The sequence below is a fragment of the Hakea prostrata genome, chromosome 2, assembly GCF_041222555.1.
Source record: "Hakea prostrata isolate BN-2017 chromosome 2, UWA_Hpros_2, whole genome shotgun sequence".
NCBI classification, from domain to species: Eukaryota; Viridiplantae; Streptophyta; class Magnoliopsida; order Proteales; family Proteaceae; genus Hakea; species Hakea prostrata.
Genome location: NC_142601.1, coordinates 1,743,432 through 1,750,460, shown reverse-complemented (window position 1 = coordinate 1,750,460; position 7,029 = coordinate 1,743,432). Strand labels below are relative to the sequence as shown.

At 41.9% G+C, this 7,029-nt stretch overlaps 1 long non-coding RNA gene across 1 annotated transcript; it reads right to left on the bottom strand.

Moving 5' to 3' along the window:
• Positions 1-1,163: 1,163 nt before the first annotated feature.
• Positions 1,164-7,029, bottom strand: LOC149023199 (uncharacterized). The gene is made up of 8 exons (XR_016171502.1): positions 6,983-7,029; positions 6,840-6,890; positions 3,184-3,246; positions 2,887-2,974; positions 2,725-2,742; positions 2,427-2,501; positions 2,249-2,336; positions 1,164-2,141 (listed from the first exon to the last, which is right to left on the bottom strand). It is a non-coding gene; the product is annotated as an uncharacterized LOC149023199 (long non-coding RNA).

Here is a 7,029-nt window from a genome sequence, read left to right as displayed (position 1 = left end):
AGAATTCAATACCAGAGAAAAAGAAAGGACAAACAAAGAGAGAAGGAAATGGATACACAAAAAGAGAGAATAAAGAGATAAAACAAATGGGGAGCTAGGTTTTGGAGAGAGAGAGAGAGAGAGAGAGACAATATAAAAGAAGGTAGCAGATGGAGAAAGCGATCGCAAAAACTAAAAGAGGACAAAGAGTCCGAGAAAGAACACAAAGGCTAAACAGAGAGAACAAAAAGGGAGACAATAGAAGAGAAGAGAGATGGGAAAAAATGGAAGCCTAGGAAGCTTAGGTGTATGAGAGAGAGACATGCCAAATAGCCAATGAGAGAGAAAAGGAGAGTTCATGAAAGATAAAACGAGAATGAAGAAAAAACAGGAGAATAAAGAGAGAGCAAAAGGTGAGCCTAATAACACAACAAAAAGAGGTAGAAGATAGAGTTTGAAGAGAGAGAGACCGTCAGAAGGAGGACATAAGAGAGAAGAAAGCCACAATAAGTACGAGGAAGCCAAAAGGAGAGAAAAAGAGGGGAAAAGAAAGAGTATGCGAAAGCCAACAGGAGAGAAAAAAAGGAGAGAGATACAGAGAAGGAAAAGGGAGACAAAACACGAGAGACTATAAAGAGATGGAATGAAGGGGGAGCCTTATTCACACAAGCAATTGTGAAAGAGGGAAAATAGAGTTTGAAGATAAACAAAGAAAAAGACAAAATCAAACAGTGACAGAAGGAAGAGAGACAAAACAGATAGAATGAAAGAGAAAGGCAGAGGTTGAACAGAGATGTTGCTAAAGAAGGAAGAAAGGGTTTAAAGAGAGACAAATGAGCGAATTAAGGTGAGACAAAACGAGACAAGAAAGAGAGAGAACAAAATAGAGGGACAACTAAGAATACGCCAAAGCCAGTAGGAGAGAAAGAGAGTCGAAGAAAGATAGAACAAAGATGCCAAGAGAAGAAAAAGGGAGGCAGAACAGGAGAGAATAGAGAGCCATCACAACGGGGGAGCCTCATCCACAATACAAAAAGTGAGATAGGTTTTTAAGAGATAGAGATAGAATGAAAGGGATCGACTTAAGAAAGAGTTCGCAGAAGCAAGAGGAGAGTAAAAGAGAGTCAGAGGAAAATAGAACGGAGAGATAAGTCGGAGAAGAAAGACGACGAACGGGAGACAAATTTGAAATTTTATTTTTCTTTTGGAAGAGATGAGCCTTTTTTATGTAGACCGTGCCTACAAGCAAAGCTAAGCTTCTCCATGCCCATGGCCGTTCAGACTAAGAACAGGGGCCTCTATAGACAAAGTGATGAAAACCAAGGAGGAGAATTGCAAGATTCTGGAATTCCAGCTTTCGAAGATTCCAGAAACTTGTTGCCCGTAAAGGGAAAGAAACGCAGAGCTTAGGAAGGCCTAGGTTTGGGTTTTGGAGCTGGGATTTTGTACTTACTACTTCTACCTTGAGGGAGAAGGGAAGAAGAACTATAATAAGACATGGACTAGGAGTTTGCCTTAATTACTAACTAATGTAGTTATAAGACCGACGCCTTTCAGCAACCAAACCATTAAAACAACCACGGGTTTCAATGCACTTCCCAATTGGCCCCATGCTGATGAAAGGCTAGTGACTTAAGTAGCAAAATAAACATCTCCCATCTACAAGTGAGATGATTCAGGGGTGTTTTCATCAACTACCCACCCCACAACTTGCTTAAATTTCCCCCAACTCCCTCTTCTCCCTTGTGACTTGATATGGTGATGTATATCAGAAAAAAGATCTCCTCCTGTAACCAAGAAAAATATCTCCCACTTTTCCTAAGGATGGCGATTTAATGGTTACTTTGTCTAGCAGTGGAGCTCAAAGTCAAAGACTCGTGCCTTTAGCACATTTTGAATAATTTGAGCACCAGTCTTCTGGACAAAGTTGGCAGCTTGCAACTTATCTAGTTCCTTGGATGCAGAAAGAAGTGCAACCCCATCGCATGTTGATGGCCAATACATTGCTTAACAGAATCACCAAGTAAATGCATTATGAGACAGAAAACTAACCTCAATACACTAAAAAATACTTGGTAAATTCCCCCTCTATTGCAGCCTTTGTGACATTTAATATTAGTTGTATCCTCCTCATCTATTTCAGCTTTGCTAGCACCAACTATCTGTTCAAATAACAACTATGATCAGAAGACTTGGAACACGAGTTAACCGACAACATAAAATCCCTTGTGAGCTTCAGTCATAAAAATTAGGAGCTCAAGTAGTAGACCTTCAACTGCAACACTGCCAGAATGCTCCGCAAGTCTTTCTTGCAGCTTTCCCCTTCTCATAATCAGCTCAACAATTGCAGATCTCAACTGTTAAGAGTAGCAGAATTTAACATTTTTACTGTTTTTATGACCATGCACCAAGAGAACATTTCAGTTCAATCAAGGAAAGAAATGAACCTCTACACATCTTTCAATGGCTTTCTTATAACCAGGCCAATCCAGAACGACAATGTCATCCTTAGATACTGTCACCTACAAAATCACTAACAAATAAACAATATAGCAAACTGAACCAAACAGAATCTCAGAGGAAGAAAAAAATTAACACCAGATGGGACCAAAAAGATATCTATGTAGAAACAACAAAATGTTTGGAACCTCCACACCCCATGGAAAAACAGACTCCCCAGGAATGGCAGGACATTTGATTCCAGAATGAGGTGACAACCAGCTACTGGGATTTTCCTTCACTCACATGTTCTGGTGTTTATATCTGCAGCAACAATACACAATCACCTTTGCCTCTCACACAACCAAGAGTGTATTGTCAAATAAATAGACGACACCTTATGCAGATACGCTAAGATTACTGTAGCAAACCACGGAAAATGCAATCAAAGCGAAAAGAAATGCATACCTTCAGAGCCAACTCAAAACACTTTGGCCACAGCATTTATGCTTGAAATATTCATGTCATAGATCAAGATGAGAGGACCATCTAGTTCCTGATAACAGATATGGAACAAGTCTGGTTTCAATGTACAAGCAGTTTCCAATCAACAAAACCAGCAGCTGATTTCTTAAATGATAAACCCCAAGAGTAAACACACGGATGCTCCATCACAGTGCAATAAATTGGAGATTCCACATAGATGACAACAGATTTCAAAATTTTGGTTCTTTTGCATGGTGATAAAATATGGAGATACATAACCTCTATTCAATTTCATTTCTTCAACAACTTTCAGTTCATTAAGTAGGCTTTCCCTTTGCCATCCTGCAAAATATTGACGGTAAGTCAAATACACAGCAATAAGAATGGGGAATATAGCATCCCAACATCACAACTAGACCTTTAGAAAGAAAACAATGTCATGAGAAGAAAAATGGCACCAGCAAACCATGCTAATTTCTTTTACACTTTGCTATTCTGTTCTGGCAAAAGAGGGTAGTCGTAGAAGATAAATAAAGGACTGACATTTGGGGACATAAGTGCTACTACAAGATTACAATTCAACGGCAAGATATCACAAAATGAGTTGGCAAAAAGTGATCATCTGTATGATTCATTGATCATAAACCAATTTGCACCGTATGAGTCCAAACCCAGACAGCTGGATTAGTTCCAAACCACAGGAGGACCACTGTTCCTTCAAAACTGCAAACACCATCAAGCTTCTACGTGGCAACAAGCACACAACCCGTGTCTGGAACAGGAATTGGGTGGGCTTGTTTTAAGCCAAGTGGTTTGGAGGAGTATGCGAATCTGCATCTTCACCAGGAATTTCATTATCTCTTTTTTGCACTAACCATTCATCAGCATGACCAAGTAAAATAATTGTACATTTCTTAAGGAGGCTTTCAATTATTTGACCCAAATCATTTTGAATGCCATCAACAACACTGCAAACAAGGATTCTGTGGCGAATAAATAGCAACATATTTCCTGGTCCCTAATCAACAGGTTGTGGAATCCCAAGTGTTCGGATCCATCAAGACCTACAAGGTGCTTTTTGGAATCCCACGTGTCTGGAACCTTCAAAGCCAACAAGGTGCTTTTCCCCATCTGAAACAGGTTCCTTCTTTCATGCATCTTTTCACACATAAAAGACTTATATAGCAGAAGGGGAAGACCAATACATGGGAATCCCATACAGTTGATGCTGCCAGGGGAGGAGGAGGCAAGTCAAAGGGCATTTCTAACATGATTCATGATCTGGATCTGCCACATAATCATGAAAGACCTTGAAAGCTCCTTCCTTACATGCCAATAGGAGTAGGAGAAATAATCAATTTCCATCAGAATTGTCACAAAGTTCACATACAAAAGTTCATGCACCTAAAACCCTGATCTAAAACCCATTCAACCCTGACCTGTCAGACCCCAGATTAATCAAATCTGAAACCCTTATTCCTCACCCTAAAATCAAGAGCCATCCAACTGAACCCAAACCCTGAAGCATAACCTCTACAGTAACACACCCCACCAGCAGACCCAAATTCCATTAGATTCTAACACCCCAAGACCACCCTAAACCAACACTTTCAATTATCCCTATTTCTTCCTATTTCAACCTATAAACCTTAACCTATCTAAGACACATTTGAACCCAACCATCTCTTCATCTAACACTAGCCACAAAGACTAACAAATTGTAACTTGTTAGAGATCCACCACAAAACTCAAACTACCCTAACTGAATCCCCTGCAGGTTTCTTCCCCTCCCGGGTTGGTATTCGCCAAGGTTGCCCCCTCTCTGCCTATCTCTTCTCCCTAGCCTTGGAGGCCCTCTCCCATATCCACCAGTCTAAAACTGATCATCTTCTCATGTCCCCCATCCCCAAATGCAAATCCCTCAATCTTACCCATCTCGCCTTTGTTGATGATCTCATGATCTTCTCTAAAGAGGATCACCTCTCCATCTCCTCTCTCTCGCATTTCGAATCCCTCTCTGGCCTTCGGGTCAACCTTGACAAGTCCACCATCTTTCTTACAGGGATCCCCAATCAGCTTCGTGCCTTCCTTCTCCAGCTCTCAGGCTTTAAGCCTGGCACCTTCCCAGTTGTCTATCTTGGCCTCCCTCTCATCCCCGGTAGGCTCACCCACCACCACTATCTCCCTATGCTTGATCAAATTCGTAAGAAGTTTCAGCTCTAGAAGGGCAAGCTTATATCCTCTGCTGGCAGAGTGGTCCTCATTTGCTATGTTTTGCAATCTTCCTATTTCTATTGGTGCGGGAATCTTTTCCATTCCCAAATCCACCATCCATGCTATGGAATTCTTGTTTTGTGCCTTCCTTTTGAAAGGGCGGGAAACCACGCGTTTCCTTCATCCGACCAGTTGGTCAACCATATGCCGCCCAACTTCTCAAGGAGGCCTGGGAATCTGCCAGATCACAGATGTTAACCTTGCCTGCCTTCTCAAGCTCATCTTGAAAATTTGCCTCAAAACATGATTCCATTTGGGTTAAATGGGTTTATTCTTATCATCTCTGGTCTTATTCCCTTTGGACTCACCTCATGCCCTCCAACCCCTCTTGGGTTTGGAGGAAAATTCTCTTGATGCACCCTTGCGCCAACTCGGCAATTTCTACCACAATCTCCTCCGGCTCTTCCACTTCCTTTTGGCTTGATCTGTGGCATCTGATGGGCATTCTCTTTAACCTCTTTGGCCCCCGTGCTATCTACATCTCCCTTTTCCACTTTCACCACAAACAGATCCTGGAATCCTACCCCACTCCCCATTCTGACACAGGTTTGGGAAACTCTTCCCTCTCTCTAGCTCCACCAATGATATTCCCATTTGGCTTCCCCTCCCCCACCAAAACCTTCTCTGCAGCCTCAGCATGGAACATCCTCAAAGCCCAAAATCCAAAACCCCCTGGCCCCCCTTGGTCTAGTGCAAAGGCTTCATTCCACATCACTCCCTTACCCTTCAAAGGGCCCTTACCCTTCAAAGGGCCCTTAACCTTGCCCTCCCTACCCTGTCCTTCCTTATTAGCCGTCACATCCCTACAAATTCGAATTGCATCTCTATTGGAATGGTTTGGAAGATCTAGAGCACCTATTCTTTTCTTGCACTTTCTCCGGATCTATCTGGAGAAAAGCCCTAGCCTCCATTTGGCCCCGTTCGACGCGGTCTTTCGGTTTTTCACGTGATTGGTCTTGGATTCTGAGAATCTTTTCAAGTAATTCTATCTGTGAGCGGATCGGCAAGCTAGTTTTTTGTGCATCCATTCATCACCTTTGGTGGGAGCACAACCTTAGGAGATGGACTTCCAAATCCCGCTCTATAGCTAGGATTTGGAATGCCATCTATTTTGATGTTTCATCCCGATTGTTAGCTATTCCCCATCCCCCGGTTGATGATACCCCAAGGAACAGGCTTATTGTTGTCTCCTGGGGTCTTAGTTCTTCGTTTCGGTCTACTTCTTGAAGGCCTTGTTTCTTTAATATAATTATTTATTCATTCAAAAAAAAAAAAAAAAAGCTAGCGTACTAGTCGTATTAGACCTTCATTGGATTCTTGAGAGGAAAACATACAAGTAACTTCTGAAAATAAGATGATGATCACCATCAACATTTAAGAAAAAGAAAAATTATACCCTATGCTATAGTCAATTAGACAAATCAGCAACAGTTCCAAGAGTCAGCTTGAAAAATGTAAGAGAAGCCAAGATGGCTGGCTATATTCCTCGAGTACTGGCTCAATGTTACTCCTTTATCAGCTCAGAAGCAGCCTATACCCCCAACGAGACAACAAAAGACCACTTACCATGGTCCCCAACACATGCAAAGAAGATTTTTTGCTTTTCCATCTTCCCATGACACTAGATACAACAAAATCCCCAGTAAAACCAGGAGCATTACCTCAGTAACAGATGGCCAGCTCTTCGTAAGTTGAAGGTTGAGCCAAGTTAGCTGGAATAAGAGGAGGAAGTGGAAAGGACATCCATTCAGTACCAAAAGAAAACAAAGAAAGAACTCCCCCAAGAACTAACTGTATAACCAACCTTTTGCCGCTGCGAGAACATGACCCATGAAGGGTAAAATTCCCCCG